We start from the raw sequence: 19,441 nt of genomic DNA on the forward strand, positions 1-19,441 counted from the left end.
TGCCGACTCTGATCATATTTAGACAAGGTCATAAAAGACAGAGTGAGGATAGTAACCAATGATCCTAAGAGTGGCATTTACCAGGTTTGAACAATTATACAGCATTAAGTGGGGAAGAGGACCATCAGTACACACAGGTTGGGAGTAGAGCCATTGGTGGTAGAGTAGAGGTTATGATTACAAAGGAATGAGGCCCAAGTGTGCTAGACAGGGTCTAGAACAAAGGACAGAGTCATTATTAGAGGAGCTAAGAAAGGTGCTGTCTAAGCTACAATTAGGTTTTCTGACTGAGAGGCAAATAGAATCTCACAGAAGGGGCTTGATAATAATCTGGTGGACTTTAGGCCTTGTAAGTTAAGAGGCCCAGACCTATCTATCTCTTCACATGGGGTATATCCTAAGGGAGGTGTGCACCTCCTAGGGGAAGGCACTCTGTTGACTTTCATTACTTGGCTGGCCTGGGAGGAGAGCTGGCCAGGTAAAGGCAGGTGGCATCTCTAACAAGAAATTTACAGTTCTGCCTGCAATGTTGCTGACCATACTTGACCATCCCCTCAGCTGCAGTGGTCACTTTGGAAGTTGGGCTGAGTGAAGGGCTTTTCAGCTTAGAGCCAATAAGATCTGTGGCTCTGACCTGGGCATCCTTCGACTCCAGGGCAGGTCCATTTCCAGTGATCCAACTCTTGGCAGAGCTGCCAGGGCTCTTCACAAGCTGACTTCTGCTGAAGCCCAGGCTTACCACATTGAAAGCCACTGCAGTAGACTGGCCTGTTGGGTCTCCTTGAGGGCAGATCACTGTGCAGATCAGCCATTAATAGGCCTGCCACCCATTGCTTCTGATGCCTAGCTTTCTTTTCCTCCTGGTTTGTGTTAAAGCAGACCAGAGGATGCAAGTCAAGGGAGTGCCCGTGTCCCATCTCTAATCTTCGGTGGCCTGAACTACAAGTCTATAGTCACAGGCATGTTCTGTAATAGTTTTTCTAAGGTAGACAATGCCCATGAGGAAAATTATATTCTCACTTTAAAACTTTCTTTCCCTTTGGTCTGGAAGGGAGGCTTTTTCTACTTACTGTTTACTTCGCTGATGGCGAAGTGAATCTAGCTATGAGATTATTATTTAAGTTCTTATTTTGGCTATGCTATTACAGAAAAATGTTAGCCATCTCTTTTATATGGTCTAAAGATTAAATTGTGCGTCCTACAGATTCCTTCATAATAGAATTAGTTTCCTACCTTGAAGAGAATAGAGAAATGAAAGAACAAGTTGGGCTTAGAATAGAGAAATGAGGGAGCAAGTCCTAGATCGCTTGCTGACAATAGCAATATCACATGAATACTTAGCAAACAGTTTCAACCATTAGATAACAACTTAAGAAAACATTTACCAGAAGGTCCAATGCCTTCTATAAATTTTAAGAATCATGTATTTGAAAACACCTCTTAAATATCTAACATGGTGTAGTTTGTTTAACCAGTAAACTTAAGCACAACCATATAAAATGTTTTTAGTTTCTTTCTACCAACAAGTTTAAAACATATGATACACAGATTCAGGTCACACAAATTAAAATGTATCTTTGATTGATTTTAGCAGCTTAAATTTATGGACAATCTTATCTATAAGCCATTTAAAATAAAACTCTTAATAAAATTTCCCCATGTGGACATACAATATGTACACACATATAACATAGCATAGTAGACCAATATAGCAATTTTAATAATAGCTTTTAAAATCTTTAACTCTTTTTGTAGATTGCCAATTGATTTGAATTGCTTTTTGTTTTTAGTAACCTCAGTTAACCATACTTTCTCTCAGTTGGTACTGTTAATGCATTATTGGCTTCATCTGTTTACAGAGCCATCCCAAAGTACTGAATACAATAGAAGTGGCTGGGAAAAGTCCATAGGAACCTATAGGAGGACAGCTAAACACAGAACCAAGAATGCTTTAGTTTTATAAGCAGCAAATCATATATAACTGTGGATGACAAAAGACTTTAAGTCGCCATGTTTAAAATTATAAACTCATCAACCAACAAGAGGCACTTGCTTACTTCACAGTATTTTTGAAAGCACCTGTAGGATTTTACAAGTATTTAACCCTTTAGGCCTCTGGGGCTTTCTCATTAAGATAACTATCATGTCTAGTAACACAAGATCATTAGACTTTTTACCATTTGTAATTTGTGCAAGATATTGGAAACCATCCAAATGCTCAAATAGGAAACCAGCTGAATAAAGCATGGTGCAAGCATAGGGTGGAGTAAACTGCACCCATAAAAAAAGAATCCTTGTAAACTGATATGGAATGACTCAGCGTGGGCATCCTTATCCCTATGCACAGCCCTCTGACCTTATTTCCTACTGCTTCCTCTCTGGCTTATACCATTTCAGCTGCAAGTAGTAGTGCCAGTCAATGCAGGGTGCAAACCTGCCTTTGGCCATTTACATATGATGTTCTTTCCCAGATGGCTTCTCCTTTATTTCCTTTAGGACTTGCGCCACTATCATATTTTCAATAAGACTTCACTGGCTATGCAGCCCAGAAGTGCAAACTCTCCTGACACTTCCTTCTTCACACGCTGGTTTTTTTTCTAAGCGTTTATCACTAATATAATTCATATTCCATCCACTTATTTAACCTTTAATCTACAAGTATTTCCTCCACCAGAATGTAAACTCCAAAGGATGGGGACTTCTCATCTGTTTTGTTCACTACTGTATCTCCTGTATTTTAAAAAATGTCAGCTACTCAACAGATATCTGTCAGATGAGTGGATGGATTGGTGGATGGATGAACATCTCTGGAATTGTCCTTTGATAATTACCTCTCCTATCTTTTCCTCAGTTTCTCTTTCCGAATTCCTAATAGTCAGATATTAGATTTCCTGGACACATCTTCTAAGCTTATGCTTCTTTATTATTTTCAAGTTCCATCTCTGTCTAACTTTGTGATCTAAAATTGCAACAGTGCTTCATTCTGTTTTTATAACATGCTGGGGGTAGGGGTATGTTTCCCCTGAAAATGTTAATTAGAAGTTTTTGATGCTTTTCCTGGTCTCTGTACCATGTTTCATCTTTTAGGGTCCTTTTCTCTGCTTACTGTGGTCTCTGCTGTTTTCACTTTGAAGTTAATCCTCAGCTTTGTATTCAGAATGGGACACCTGACTCATGGGCTCTGTTTCAAGATGACTGGGAGAGAAATCAGTACTGTCATTGAAAGATTTCAAACAAAAGTTAAGTCTTCTGTCTGGGAATGGTCATTTTTCCTTGCAGAAGGATCCATATATCCCCATCTTCTTGCTGTCTTGAAGTGAGGCAAGAGAAGCAATTTGAGGAGCACTTCTCACCAAACATCATCAGCCTCACTTAATCCATCTGCTTTTCATCCCTCATTCTGCTGCCTCAAGTCTCCAGATTTCCAGCTATCTATTGCCCAATTCCTCTCCTTCTTGCCCAGTGGTGTCATCAGATGATAGTGTGACCAGATAATGGCGAGCCCAGAAATTACTGACTATCTTTGGACCTTCAGCCAAGTCACCTGTGTTGAGCCTCTCCTCTCACTCCTTATCCCTGCCTTCTTCCACAAACTTCTCAGCCATCCACTGGAGCAATTGAGTTTGGGAAGCCCCTTCGGGTGCATCTTATTTTGCTAAGCTAAATCAATTGCCATTCAGTCACCCATTTTTCTTTCTCCAAAAACCTGTTGCAGTCTTTTGCTTCCTACTGCTTCCTCTCATGTGCTCTCTTCCCTTAGCAATATTTTATCTTTTCATTCCTTATCTATCATTTTAGATGAGTTCATGAGGAAGATATCACAAGCACTTGTTGCTGAACTCTAAGTTTGAACAAAATGTTGTATAAATAAGATGTAAATTCTGAGCCCCAAGCATGCAAAGATCAAGAAAACTACATCCTGTCCCTTTAACAACTTCCCTCTGGGAAGGAGAATGGCAAGTTAGAAGAGCTGTCAGTCAATGAACCCACAAATTAAATTCTAGTGTCCTATTACTGGAATGTTTCCATGGTATTTTCCATTGCTATAACAAAATATCTGAGACTGAGTAATGTATAAAGAAAAGAGGTTTATTTAGTTCACATTTTTGAAGGCTGAAAGTCCAAGATCAGGTGAACTCCTTGGTTTGGCCTCTACCAAGCCCCTCTTGGTTGTGCCACATGACAGATGGCATCATGGTGGGAGCACTAACAATAGGAAGGAACCACAGGTCCTGATGGGAAGCTAGAGAGGGATTCATGGGCCAGACTTTCACTTTTGTATCAACTCATTCTCCTAAGAACTAACCTGTTCCTTAAGACTAGCATTAGTATCCTCTAAGGACAGTGCCCTCAATGACCTAATTATCCCCCATGAGACCTCACCTCTTGAAAGTTCCACCCACCACCAACACTACCACCTGGGAGCCCAAACTTCCAGGCCATTAACCTTTGAGGAAACACTCAAACTGTACCCAGACCATAGCACATGGCTCAGTTCTTCAAGTTGGGAGATTTTTGGTAGGGGGTATCAGACATTTTGTAGAAAATTCTTAAAAACACTTTTGCTAATTAGTCATTGAATTCATTCTTTCATTTCATAGAAGATACAGAAAGAATTGACATGGTTTAATTGCACTTACCTCACTTAATTTTCCAAATGCATAAAAGTAGAGAGAGCACTACAAACCTAAGCATTTGGGGCCAAGTATATGACAGGAAGGGCGTCTCTAGGGAGCCAGCTGGAAATAGAGGCAAGGTATTGAAATGGGAAGGCAATGGTTCATGGCTTGCTTTTTACAGTCTTCTAGAATGTGATGTATGGGCCTGGATTGCATATTCCCAGCAAACCAGACTAGTTCAAAGAAAAAGCTGAACATTTTATTTCAAATTCACCCACTTCTAGTTCTCCTTAATCCTAAAACATATTTCTCCAAAAAGATAAGAATTCACCCAATCACAAAGAGCTATAGTGAAGAGCCCAGATGGGCCAGTCACATTAAATGGGCTTGCAGATGCACACGGTTGCTCAGGGAGGACAGATCTGGGGCCTCTGTGCAAGATGGCTCTCATTGTGCAGTACACAGCAGGTGTGAGTCACCTGCCTTATGGGAACTGTGCAGCCTGCAGCCATGATGGTAACATGTCTAGTTTAGCCAAAATCCCTCCTATCTATCTAGGGAAGAACTAGAATCAGAGCATGCATCTCTGTAGCCCTGTCTCTGGGCAGGAGAGGCACCGTCCAGAGTCCTGTCCGCCTTGCTCAGTCCTAAATCAGCCCCCAAACTCAGGCCTCCATTAGTAAACCTCTAAGCTTAGGGGTTACTTGCTTTAAAAAATTCTTTAGGTGGCAAAGAGAAGGTCTCACTTTCTCCAATTTAGTCATTTCTGTCTAGGCTTAGAAGGATGATTTTTTTTAAAAACATTTAACAAAGTGTCATTTAATGAGACGGGCAAGATCATCTTCAGAAAATAAATTATTAATGAGTACTTTTTCTTCTAGAAGGGAATTAAATGAATACCAAGTAATCTTCTTATTAGGTTTTAAATGACTTTAATTTCTTAGCACCAACTGGAAAGAAAATAACCACTTTTACATGTATAGTTTCTGATAAGAGTAATAATAAAGATTTTATTTGCAGTTTTGTTATTGAGACGGTTACCAAGCAATTTATCAGAAAGTGGGCTGAGCATTATAAAATTTCATTTACACACAAATAACAAAATGTGTTTCCATAGTGAATGACTGGTCAAAACAGGGTAATGTTCTGGCTCATGTGAAATTTATCAAAGCAATGATTATCTGATATGAGGGAAGTAACTTCATTTTCATAGTCTGTGAGCTCTCTGGAAAAATAATAAAATGAGTAGGTAAAAACTTAAAACTTCGAAGTCACTCTTTCCAAAATGTGCAAGTTAATGTCACGTCAAAGGTTTTAAAATGTAGTGAAATCCAAGTCCTTTCTCCAGGGGCCCTGGTGTGATTGGGGGGAGCCCAGTTTGGGAACTGGGATTCTTAAAGCTCTGTAAGGTGCTTCCAGTGTTCTGCAAGTTGGAGACACTTACTCCAGATGGTGACACATTCCTTCATCCAAAGACCAGAGTGACAGTTGAGTTTCTTTTTTTTTTTTATCCCAGGTTTACGACTTCATGTCAATGATCACTTTGTTTTGGAAGTAATTGTATTAGTGTGTCTAAAGACAAGTGAAGAAACAGAAATACTGAAATAGGAAGGGTGTTTAGCCTAGTGGTTAAGACACCCACGTCCTATAAAGTCCTACATCCCATGTCCCGCGTCCTATCTTCTGGCTCCAGATCCTGACTCCAGTTTCCCACTAATGTAAACCTGGGGAGACACCAGTGATGTCTCAAGTAATTGGATTCCTACAACCCATGTAGGAGATCTGGATTGTGTTCCCAGTTCCTGGCTTCAGTACAGCATAATCCCTGCCATCATGAACATTTTCGGTGTGAACCAGTGGATGGGAGCTCTCTCTCTCTCAGTCTCTTTGCCTCTCAAATAAAAAAGAATTATCTTAACTTTTTAAAAAATATATATAGGAAAAGACTAGAAATAGAGCATTTACTAGAATAGTAAATACTACTAGTAGTAATAGTAATAGTAAATATTAGTTGAGATAATAGATTTGGTTTTCATTATATCTGGATTATTTAGTTTCATTGCATTGAATGGAGTCAAACTATTATATAGATGTTAGCAAATGAGCTCAGAAATTTTAACCAGTTCCCACCTGAGAAAACAGCTCACTTTATATATTCGTATATACTCTTATAAAGTATATCTCAAACACTTACTATTTGCAAAGCAGTGATGAACTTTGTTAAAATGGAAGCATGAGGATATGAGGATTTCAACTATTTCTGTAAAGTTTTATTACTTAAAAAGGATCTGAGGATCTGAAACAAATATCAATCAGACCATTTGTTCAGGATGGTTGATGAATACTTTATGTCTGTTAGCCACTATACGTTACATATTAAAATGTTTCATTTAAGCCGGCACCGGGGCTCACTAGGCTAATCCTCCACTTGGGGTGCTGGTTCTGACCTGGTCACTCTTCTTCCAGTCCAGCTCTCTGCTGTGGCCCGGGAAGGCAGTGGAGGATGGCCCAGGTCCTTGGGCCCTGCACCCACATGAGAGACCAGGAGGAAGCACCTGGTTCCTGGCTTCAGATCGGTGCAGCGCGTCGGCCATAATGGCCATTTGGGGGGTGAACCAATGAAAGGAAGACCTTTCTCTCTGTCTCTCTCTCTCTCTCTCACTGTCTAACTCTGCCTGTCAAAAAAAAAAAAGTTTCATTTAAGAAAAGTCAAACATGGACTCTTAAAGAACTGTATAATCAAAGAGATAAAATAAGAAAGCCACATAAATAACAACAATGAAAGTTTGAGGGTAATAGGTGGTACATGAAAGTAATGTATTTTTCATGATATAATAACACAAATCAGGTGTTGAGTGGGCACCTTCTACATGGTCATCTAGGGATCCAGTTTCCATCATCTCATGGGTCTGTCATTCCTCACAGCCTCTTGGTATCTCCCTGCTTCCTTAGCATCTCACTTGCATTCTAGAAACAGACTGGAAAATTGCAATGGAAGGTTTTCTTATAAGCTAGAGTAAACTGTCATACATCATTTCTGCCCACAATTTATTTTCTAGAACCTGCCCCATGGCCACTCTCAGTGGAAGCTGGGAAGCATGGTTTTAGTTCTTTGTACAGGAATAACAGGAAAATTGTTTGCTGAGCATGTAGCCAGAACTGTCGTTGATAGTATAAGAGAAGGCAAATGAAATGCTATGGCTGCTCATAGGAAATAAATATTTGCTTTTGGCTAAAGGGCTTAGGGAAAACTTAAAATACATGCAGGATTTAGAAAGCAGAGATAAATTTAATTGGGGTAGGATAAGAACTAGGTACAGAGGCTGGAATGTAGAGAATACAGAGCCCACACAAGGAGCAGAGATGACAGATGGAAGAGCAGAGCACACATAGGCTGGACCATAGCCCAGCGGCATCTACAGGAGGGCTCTGCAAGGTGCTCGAAGAATGAAATACCTCTGCAAAAGCCAGCAATCTCGGTCCTTGAGTGTCCACATTGCACTGCAGCTGCCAGCTGGGCTTCTTGGGCTTCCCGACTGTCCATGGGGCAGCTCCTGGTGCCTCAGCACCATGGTCTCATTGGTTTTGATTTACTGGTACCCAGATTTGACTGACTGTTATATATTGTATACATCATCTCTGAACACTGGTTTAAGAGAGGCACTCACGACAGGATTTGAAGGGATGGTTGAAGCCAGTTCACTGGTGTCCTCAAATACCTTATCTTGAAGTTTGGATTTTATTCATTAAAAGGGAGAAGAGTGATCATCACAGACTTTTTGAGCAGGCAAGTAATAAGATCAGGGCTCTGTTTAGAAAGATGATTCTGACAGCAGATAATTTAGGATGATATGAAGGGAGAGAAAGGACTAGCAAGGATTAAATGATCTCTGTAAATGAGTGATGCCACATTATTAAAGCAGCAGGGAGGCTACAACTAATTAGTCATTACAGTTATTAAGAGAAGGTAAATAATGCCAGCAAACCAGACCAGACCTGACCTTGTTACTTGCTTCTCATTTTCAAAGTTTATAACTGTAATTGCTATTGCAGTATGGTGGTATTTATTATTTTAATATGTGTCTGAGGGCTCCAATGCCAGGATCCTCTGTATAATGATCCCTCAATTATCACTGTGAAGGCAAAAACCTGCTTATTCTGCCTGTTATTTGAGGGAAATATCTAGGATATTTTATACTGTTTCACTCTCCTACATATATATACATACTCATATGAGCAGAGGCACACATGCGCAGATATATATATATATATATATATGCATGAGCAAGTACACATACATGAACAAGAGCACACATAAACAAGCACACACACACACCACCAGATTGGTACATGTTTTCACACACACAATGCACACCTCAGGACACTGGCATCTACCAGAGGATTTTATACTTGCTCTGGCATGGCATTGAGAACCTACTTGCTTGCTGCATCTTTGTCAGCCTCACAATCCCAGATGGATATCATTTCTACTCTTTTCTTTCTAGTTTTCTGACTGCTTATCTTTGATTTTAAAAAATTAAAGCCAGATTGTTCTTATTGAGTCATTACACAGTACTTCCCAGTGAGGCCACACATAGCCCATCCCTTGTCCAAGACTGGACTCATTCTATTTCCGTCCCTCTTACCCAAACTTTTGAAATGAACTGTGCTTCCCATGCCCTGGTTGGGGTCCATCTACATCCTGTCCCTAACACAGAAGCATCTGTCCCCATGCAATTGGGGTGGGCCATCCCTCTTAGCACATGGATGGATGCATAATCCACCCTGGAAGCCTACCAGACTCCATAATTTAGGGGGATTTCAAGGTTTCATTACATGCACATGGTTGATTCCATCATTGGGTGTTTGTGATTAGCTCAATTTCCAGCCCCTTTCCTCTCCCTGGAGGTCTGAGGGTGCAGCTGATTGTTCCAATTGTCTAGTCATGCTTTGGTCTCTCTGGTGACAGCCCCCATCCTGAAGTTATCCAGGGACCCACCAAGAGTAGCCTCACTAAAGCAAAACATGATGCTCCTGTAATCTAGGAAACTCCAAGCGATTCTAGCAGTATGTGCCAGGATCTGGAAACTGAAACCAAATACATATTTTTCATACTTACTCTCTAATATTTCAATTAGTACAGGAAAATTGTCTCTCCTTTATTGTTTATAAAAGTAAACTGAACTCAAACAGTACTTTACACTTTGTGTTTCTGTGTGGGTGCAAACTGTTGAAATCTTTACTTAATATATACTAAATCGATCTTCTGTATATAAAGATAATTGAAAATGAATCTTGATGTGAATGGAATGGGAGAGGGAGCAGGAGATGGGAGGGTTGTGGGTGGGAGGGAAGTTATGGGGGGGGAAAGCCACTGTAATCCAAAAGCTGTACTTTGGAAATTTATATTTATTAAATAAAAGTTTAAAAAGGAAAAAATGTAAACTGAGATCATAACTGTAGTGATATTAACGAAACTTATTCATGGATATAATCGTATTGCATTAGACAAGGTGCAGTCAGGAAATCAGAAGCCACATTAGGTTTTTCAAATAGAAGGGATTTAATACAGGGAACTGGTCATTGAGGTGTTGGAAGGTTGAAGTATTTCAGACATTAGTAACTTCAGAAAGTCCCACTTCCAGGGCTGAGGAAACCAACGTTAGGGGCAGTGAGGGTTATTGGTTGGATTTCTGGTGCACTTGGCTGGTGCTTAGATTTCAGAAGGAGACAAATACCTATGAATGGTGGGCACCATGCAACAGGTTCTGGGAGCACTGAAAGAAGCTGAGGGCTGGCATGTGCTCTTGGTAAGACGCTAACAGGAGCTACAAGCAGGAAGTCTCCTCTCCTCCCATTTTTCTACCTCCTACCAGAGGTTCACTTAATAACATGTTACCAGGCAAGAAGACAGCAGAACATAAAGGATCCCAGAACTTTTAGTTTTCAAAGTTCCAGCCCCAATGTCAGAGAGCAAAGAAGCACCACAGGGCAGATGTGGGGCCAAAAGACCACAAGTGAACAACCAACACAAGCACATCATGCCACATGAACGCCTGATGTTGTCATCACATACATTGAAGCTCAACTGAAGGTGAGTGACTCGAAGTTGTAAACATTGGGAAGGAAGAATCATAGTGGATAACAGCCACCATATTGTTTAATATTACAATTAGGCCTCCCAGCCCCTGCATTTAGTTTTCTTATTATGATTTCTTTCAACCTAGAGTATAAGCCAATTTGTATATAAACGTGTTTAGTCTTACAGTTTCTTATGTCCTTGCAAGTGAGAGTAATGGAAAATTATTTGAGGCTGAATATATTTCAGGGAAAATATGTAATTCAGTTGCTGTATTAGAATATCAGACATAATGCTACTTCGGGCCCACCCCTTTGCTTTTTTATGTGCAAACCTCTCTACAGTGAATTTTCCTCTCAAAGACCATGCTGATGCAAAGACTTTGAAGCGTGTAAAAACTCATAATAAATCCACATTCTTTCAAAAGAACTCATTTCTGTGACTAAAAAATGAAAAACAGATGCTAAATATTGCTCAAAGTAGAAAGACACTGAGTCCAAGAATCCTAAGTCTGGTCACATTTGCTTTGATTCACCAGGCAGTGCCTCTCAAAACTGGTCTTATTTCAGCGCTTTAATTCCACAGACAGAAAGTTACTTAACCTTAGCATGTCAGGTCTTATGGCTCCAGGATTCTCTGGATTTAGTAAGAAATGTGATGTCTCTGGGCACAAATCCACCTGGCCACTCTTAGTCCTTCCCTTCTACAGACAGTCTTCACAGTCAGTTCCTGGAGACAGAGAGCTCACGGAAGAAAGAAAAGTTCATAAATTTTTCACAGCATAAGAGCCTTATAAATCGTAGAATCTGTTTTTCCAAAACTAGCATTAGCAGCCATCCTGATGGGGAGGCACTTTGAAAGCCTTCTTGCTCATGTTAGGAACTCAGGAAAATGAGTATATGAAAGGAAGACCGCCCCTAAAATGGTCAGAGATAGCTCAGAAGCAATGACAGTAAAATGACAATGCAACTGCATATTGTCCTTCAAAATAGTCATCCTAGGAGAGCACAAACTCAATGGTGATGCCCTCATTATGCAAGTGCTTGGGAGACCGTTCCAAATCTTTTTTTTTTTTTTTGAGCCACTTTAAGATGAACACGCACACACATATGTGCAGGCACACACGTGTGCGTGCACACACACATGATTTAATCACTTTCTTCTCAATCTTGTTTCTTTGGATCAAAAAATGCAGTGTGTTATCAGATTTGGTCCTAAGTGACTTTTGATTATTTCCAATTTTTAACAGCTGTCTTAGGAGATAAACATATATTTTTTGAGAATACCCCAAATACTGGGTCTTTTTACTGACAATAATACCAAAAGAAAAGCTCTAAAATATTTTGTATCTTGGGTATAATACAAGTGCTGGCACCAAATGTTTCTGCATTGTAAGAGAAAGGCCATGGGAATGTTCAGATTCTGGTCTTTCGTTTAAAAGTTGGTTACAGCACATAATTTAGCTGAACTTTAAGGGCCAAAGTACTCTAACAGCCTCCCCCAGAACTTTGCTTTCATTACTTAATTACAGTTTTCATTTAAATGATAAGTTCCTCCAAAATGAGTTTTTCAGTGATTTTATTACATCCAGTTACACTTCAGAAGATTCATAATGAATAAACGCTCACAGACTTAGAACAACTTTTGCTATTATTAAGTGAAAACTGAAATATAATCCAAGAAAGCAATGGAATAATTGCTCAACAGATCAAGTGTCCACAGGGAAACCAGTGGCCCAGGAGACAAAAAACACATCTTAAAAAAAATACATTGCAGGCTGCATCATGGTGTAGCAGGTAAGGCTGCCGCCTGTGGTGCCAGCATCCCATAAGGGTGCCGGTTCAAGTCCTGGCTGTTCCACTTCCAATCCAGCTCCCTGCTAATGGCCTGGGAGAGGTGGCAGAAGATGGCTTAAGTGTTTGGGCCACCCCTACCACTCACATGGGAGACCACATAAAGCTCCTGGTTCCTGGCTTCATCTGGTCTAGCACTAGCCATTGCAGCCATTTGGGGAATGAGCCAGCAGATGGAAGACCTCTCTCTCTCTCTCTCTCTCTCTCTCTCTCTCTCCCCTCTCTCTGTAACTCTGCCTTTGAAATAAATATATAAATTTTTTTTAAAAAAAGATATTGACTAGTGACAACATATATTCTACACCTCTATATCAGTTATCAGTTGGTTTCGACTGCCATAGCAAAATACCACCAACCTCATGGCTTAACCAACAGGAATTTATTTTCTCACAGCTCTGGAGGCTGGGCAGTCCAATATGTAGGTTCAGACATAGGTAAGTTTCTGGCTTTCCTCCTGGCCAGCAGATGGCCACTGTGTGCTCAGATGGCCTTTCCTCTGAGAGTTTATGGAGAGAGCAACAAAGCCCTGACTCTTGTCTTCCTTTTGTTTTAATGTTTTTGTTTTTTATTTTAGAGACAGAGAGCAAGTAGATAGATAGGGAGAGAGCTCCCATCCTCTAGTTCACTCCTTAAATGCCCACAACTCCCCCTGCTGGGACCAAAGCTAGGATCTTGGAACTCAATTCAGACATTCCATGTGGGTGGAAAGGATCCTGTTACTTGAACCATCACAAGCTGCCTCACAGGGTGCACATGATAAGGAAACTGGAATTGGGAGTGGAGCTAGAACTCAAATTCAGGCACCCTGGTAACAGATGAGTGTGTCTTAACCAGAAGCTTAACCATTAGGCCAAATGTTTATATCTCTTTCTCTTCTTATAAGGACATTAGCCTTCTGACCTCTTTTTTTTTTTTTTTTTTTTTTTTTTTTTTTTGGACAGGCAGAGTTAGACCGTGAGAGAGAGAGAGAGAAAGGTCTTCCTTTTTCCATTGGTTCACCCCACAGAAATGGCCGCTACGGCCTGCAAGCTGTGCCAATCCAAAGCCAGGAGCCAGGTGTCTCCTCCTGGTTTCCCACATGGGTGCAGGGCCCAAGCACTTGGGCCATCCTCCACTGCCTTCCTGGGCCACAACAGAGAGCTGGACTGGAAGAGGAGCAACCAGGACAGAATCTGGCACCCCAACCAGGACTAGAACCCGGGGTGCTGGTGCCACAGGCAGAGGATTAACCTAGTGAGCCGCAGCGCTTGCCCCTCATTTTTCTTTATCTGCTCCTCAAAGGTCTTATTTTCAAATACAATCATGTTAAAAGGGTTTCAAGATATGAATTTTGGGAGAACACAAACATTCAGACCACAATACCCTTCCTTCCATGTACTGAAGTTGTTTACACTACGGTCAAGATGTAGGTTGAAATAAAAAAAAAATGCTGAGGTCAAACTGACAAGCAAAGGGACCCACAGGAAGTTATGTCTAAGTGACTGGATGTAGGTAAGAACAGAAATCAGAATCCAAATGCAAAGAGAGATGACACACACAGATGTCAAGCAAGAGAAGTTTGGAACAGCCATGCTCGGGCTTGTACCTGTTTGCAAATGGATAAAGTTAGACTGAAAATCCACAAAGAGTGAGCAGAGTGAGACTCAAAGATCCACCTCCCACCACTAACCCGGGCTGCTGCTTAGAGGACCCAGCAACTTCTCACCATAACTACAGGTTTCTGTGTCCTCAAATTTTGGGTTCTTTTCTGTGTGGCAGATGACTTAGCCTCCATAACCCTCACCACAATGAAGAGTCTCCATCTCATGCCAACTTCATATGCCCCTAAGGCACCTTCTGATATGGTACAGAAGTCAAGTCCATTTTGGAAAGAATTGAAGACCAGGCCCTTTCTGCCATTCTCCCTCCCCAGTCTCCCAAAGACATTTTGTTATTGTTTGTTTTTGGGTGTTTGTTTTGTTTTTTTCTATTTGTTTATCATCTAACCCCCTTCCTGTGGTTGAAGAGTCGCCTATGTATGGCTCTGGGTGACTGCTAAGATGCCATCTTACCAGGGAAGCCCCGATTTGGACATTTGTTTTCTTTTTTTTTTTTTTTTAATTTTTGACAGGCAGAGTGGACAGTGAGAGAGAGACAGAGAGAAAGGTCTTCCTTTTGCCGTTGGTTCACCCTCCAATGGCCGCCGCGGCTGGCGCGCTGCGGCCTGCGCACCGCGCTGATCCGATGGCAGGAGCCAGGTGTTTTATCCTGGTCTCCCATGGGGTGCAGGGCCCAAGCACTTGGGCCATCCTCCACTGCACTCCCTGGCCACAGCAGAGAGCTGGCCTGGAAGAGGGGCAACCGGGACAGGATCGGTGCCCCGACCGGGACTAGAACCCGGTGTGCCGGCGCTGCAAGGCGGAGGATTAGCCTAGTGAGCCGCGGCGCCGGCCTGGACATTTGTTTTCTTGAGTACTGGTAGTTGTAGCTTGGGCATGCACTAGGCTTAGCCAATTAGATGCTCCCACCAGGATTCTGCTCAAGAGTAAGTGATGCAAGAAATTGGGGGCCTTTTGTGGTGGGGCCAACAGCAGCCTGAACGTGGCATTTTCTTCCCCTGGCTACGAGACTGTTGGGCCAGGCTAAGTCTCAGAAGCAATGGAAGAGCTGCTCTGAGGCTCTGAACCTTGTCTTCTTGGGCGATTGCATGACTACAGTTTTCTCCAGCCCAGTATTCTTCCTGCAAGCTGTCAGGTAGCCTTCTAACAAATTCCATTTCTGCCTACACTAGTAAGATAGGACCTCTGTCTATAACTAAGCATCCTGAATGGCGTAGCACCCCAGCTCTGAGAGTTGGAGTGAAAGTAAAATTTTCAGCCAGAAGAATAACTGAGAATTGAGCATAACAACAATCACTGAGTAATAAAACTAGACACAAACTTGATTTGGAACCAATTAAAATATAAATGCAAAATAACCCATAAGTCATTCTTCTTTTGTCCCTGAGGCTTTGTGAAGGTCAAGCAGACTTTTCAACAGGTTTTCAATGGCACTCCCTGAATCTGAATCTTCTTGGTTAGAAAAATAATCTTTTTATTTGCTTGGCTATTTCTTTAAGCCAATTCTCTGCAGTGCCTCACAAAGGCTAAGTAACTTTAAAAACTGTTATAAATTGCTTCTGGAGTGCAAAAGTTAGCCAAGTTTGCAGAAATAATTTATTCACAGCCTGATGTGTTCCATCAAGTAGGAGCCCAAGGGTCTCTTTCAGTGTCAGGGACAAATGGGCTTTGGTGGATTCCAAAAAACAAAGACATTTTGGGAACAATTTTAGGGAAACATTCAGAACTTTCTAGTACCACAGGGCCTAATTTGCTACTATATCCAATTTCAGCGATCCTAATTTGGAGAGTTTTACAACACCTGCTGGTGAAGCCATCCAACTTTCTCTTACTGAATTGATAAGTAGGTGAGAGAGAATGTGGTACCAAGAGCTGAGTAATCAGAAAACTCAAGGAAACAAAGATATATTGCTTTCTCTCAGAGAGAAGCCCACGCAAAACAGCATGAGATGTCTACATTCTCACACAAACTAATTAAAACTTCGTGGGCCTTACTTCATTAGACATTTCATCTGAGCTAAACATATGCAGAGACTCCTACAGTCAACGTGATTAAAATAATACAGGATATGAGTCTAGAGCTATTGCCAACTTAGGAGATGAGCCTCTCTTTGTCTAGTAAAGACTGACAAATACAGCATTCCCTGCCTAACTTCACCACTGGTCACCTTAAGGGGATAGACCCAAAGGTAAGGATAAGAAGATTTGCATTGGACCAGTGCCATGGCTCACTAGGTTAATCCTCCGCCTGCAGCGCCGGCATCCCATATGGGCACCAGGTTCTAGTCCCGGGTTGCTCCTCTTCCAGTCCAGCTCTCTGTTGTGGCCCAGGAAGGCAGTGGAGGATGGCCCAAGTGCTTGGGCCCCTGCACCCACATGGGAGACTAGGAAGAGACATCTGGCTCCTGGCTTCGGATCGGTGTAGCTCCGGCCGTAGCAGCCATTTGGGGAGTGAACCATCAGAAGGAAGACCTTTCTCTCTGTCTCTCTCTCTCACTGTCTATAACTCTATCTGTACCAACGGCAAAGGAAGACCTTTCTCTCTGTCTCTCTCTCTCTCACTGTCCACTCTGCCTGTCAAAAAAAAAAAAAAAGTTTAAAAGTAAAAAAAAGATTTGCATTGCAGGCAATGAGCTGATCACAGTGGATAAACTGATGCTGATCCCTTTGATTATCAACGTAAATGTTTAAGTCAAAATTCTGTTTCCAACTATCCAGGCTTTCACTGCTTCCTTTTAATCTTGGTTTTAATTTTCATTTATTTTGGGCAATAACTAATATTAATAAGCTTCATGGTGACTTGGGGGGTATTTGATTTTGGGTGTCTGACATACCCAATTTTTCTTCAGCATTTCTCCTCCATTTTCTGTTTCTCTTTCTTCTAATGCCTACAAACAAAATTTTCCATTAGATAATAGAGGAAACCTCAGTCTCCTTCAGGCTCTGCCCTCGATTCTGACTTTGTTCTGGCTTACCTGGTGGCTAGGAAGCCGCTAAAGAGATTCTGACCAGAATCAGGACCACCTTGGTGCTGGTCAGATTTGGCCCTCACTCGTGGGTGGGCACACTGCTGGGTGGCAGCATCACTGTGCACACAGGAAAGAAACTTTAAAGGTACACTAGTGAGGGAAGGAGGACCAGGTGGCAGAAGTGGTATCTTGTGGAGGGAGAGAGAACAAGTGACCAAGCAAAGACCGAGCTGTAACAGAGTCTGCCCTGGCTCCAGGTCAGCACCAAGAGGAGAGCTGACCAACCAAGGGCTCCTGGGTCCGGGGGTTCAGAAGACTTGGGAGATCACAGTCTTGGAAGTGAAAAGCAGAAATTATGAGAACATCTAGTAGAGTCCAGGTCATTGCAAGAATTCTGTCTCCAAGTCAAGGGGAAAACAAAACAAAGCAAAATCATGAAAGCAGCCCTGGAAAGGTCAAAAAAAGATCCCTGTTCTTGAGCACAGTGCAAGGCAGAATTCCACTCTCAAGCCAATTCATCCCCAGAACCAATGTGGGCACACAGCCCTAGAAGGCCTGGTGAGGGTTTGGCCTCAACGAGGCTGTAGTGAGAGGAAAAGGATGGCCTGATTTATGATAGCTTTCTGAAGACTTGACTTGACAGCTCAGCACAGCAGGAAGAAAATATGTTCACCAAGCAGGAATAATTGTAATACACTGCTTTTCCAGGTACTAGGTTTGGGGGTTTGTTTCCTTACCTCCTTGCTTGTTCATTATTTTGTCTTTTTGCGACCTAAGACATAATAATAAATAGGTAGATTTCTTGGTAGCAAGCAATAAAAATAAAATCTGACTGACTTAGGCAGGAAATAAAAATTGACTGAAAGGGCATTAGATAGTTCATAGAATCACTAGGAGATTGGAGAACCAGACCAGAACAAGTGTCCCAAATCCCCTAGCAGAACTAGTTCCCTCCTATCTTCACCTGCCTTCCCCAGCAGCACGTACTACACGCTGCACTCTTATCACTGCTGCCACAGAATCTTAATCTGGTTACATCCTGCAACACCACCAGTCTTGCAGCCCCTGATGTGTGGGTACATAGTGCTGCAGCAACTTTCACCACCAGAGAATTCCCTGTAGTGCTTCCTTCTGTGTGTCCCAGCTCCTGATTCAAAGTCAAGGGCAGTGTGTGAGGTTGCTGAAGCCTGGGTTATGTCATCATGGCCTCACTGCAAGGGAGGGTGAGAATGTAAGTATAGATGTTCCTCAACTTACAATAGGGTTGTGTCCCAATAAACTGAGAACAAGTTGAAAATATTATAAGTAAAAAACACATTGAAGGCATGCGTATTTGGCACAACAATTAAATGCTTCTCAGGACACCTGCATCCTATATTGGTATACTTGGATTTGACCCCTGGCTCCACTTCTGATTCCAGCTTCCTGCTAATGCACACTCTGGGAGGCAATGGGTGATTACTAAAGTACTTAGGTTGCTGCTACCTATGTGGGAGATATGGCTTGAGCTCCTGGCTTCCATTTTTAGTCTTGCCCACCCATAGCTGTTGCTGTTATTTGTGAAGTGAACCAGAACTCTGTGCAATGCCTAGCACTCTTACATTAGCCTACAAAAAGATCTAACACAAACCTTATTAGGTGAAAAGATCTAACACAGATCATATTTTATGATGAACTGTTGATTATCTCATGTAATCTACTGAATACTGTACCGAAAATGGAAAAACAGTGGGTATGCTTTTACACCATCATGAAATTAAAATAACCATTGAAATAAACTATTGTTAAGTTAGAGATATCTGTACCTCGCAATTTGAGCTTCTGTAATGACAGGTAGACTCTGACTCTCACAGGGACAAAGTTGTGCACACTGGAACCACTGGAATGGGGTTGAATTGGGAAAAAAAAAAAAGGAAATGACTGATATCTACTACAGACATCAATTACGTCTATAGCAGTTAGAATGGAGCAAGACCCCAGGAGGGGCCGACCATGCTGGGAGCCTTCACCTCTGGTTCAACTTGCCTTGCTCCTCAGGTTTCTTGGTTATCCTTGTGCCCATCTGCCTATGGAGGCTTCTCCGTGTCCCTCTTCTCCTTGTGCTCATCTGCCAGTTACCCAGTTCCCAACCTATCACTCACTTCATCCTCTAGAATCCAGCTTCAGATTGTTTTTCTGGTTGCTCAAAATATGCGACTTAGATTCTGGCCTCCCACACTGTCTGCTGGTCCTCCTCCTGCAAAATAGTCTGACACCATTTCTGAATGATGACTATGCAGTCCTGAATGATAAAGTGTTCTGCTGTACTTAGGATCACAGCTCT

The 19,441-nt window shown here is 41.9% G+C and overlaps 1 long non-coding RNA gene across 3 annotated transcripts in view; it reads right to left on the reverse strand.

The window, feature by feature from the left end:
- LOC133775279 (uncharacterized) overlaps positions 1-19,441 on the reverse strand; it is a 159,464-nt gene that overhangs the window by 86,418 nt on the left and 53,605 nt on the right. The window contains exon 5 of one of the 3 annotated variants that reach the window (XR_009868217.1): positions 11,301-11,441. The exons of the other annotated variants lie outside the window; for them this stretch is intronic. This is a non-coding gene — a long non-coding RNA (uncharacterized LOC133775279). The remainder of the gene's footprint in view (positions 1-11,300; positions 11,442-19,441) is intronic. 3 annotated transcript variants of the gene reach the window in all.

Source organism: Lepus europaeus, chromosome 16 (genome assembly GCF_033115175.1).
Source record: "Lepus europaeus isolate LE1 chromosome 16, mLepTim1.pri, whole genome shotgun sequence".
NCBI lineage: Eukaryota > Metazoa > Chordata > Mammalia > Lagomorpha > Leporidae > Lepus > Lepus europaeus.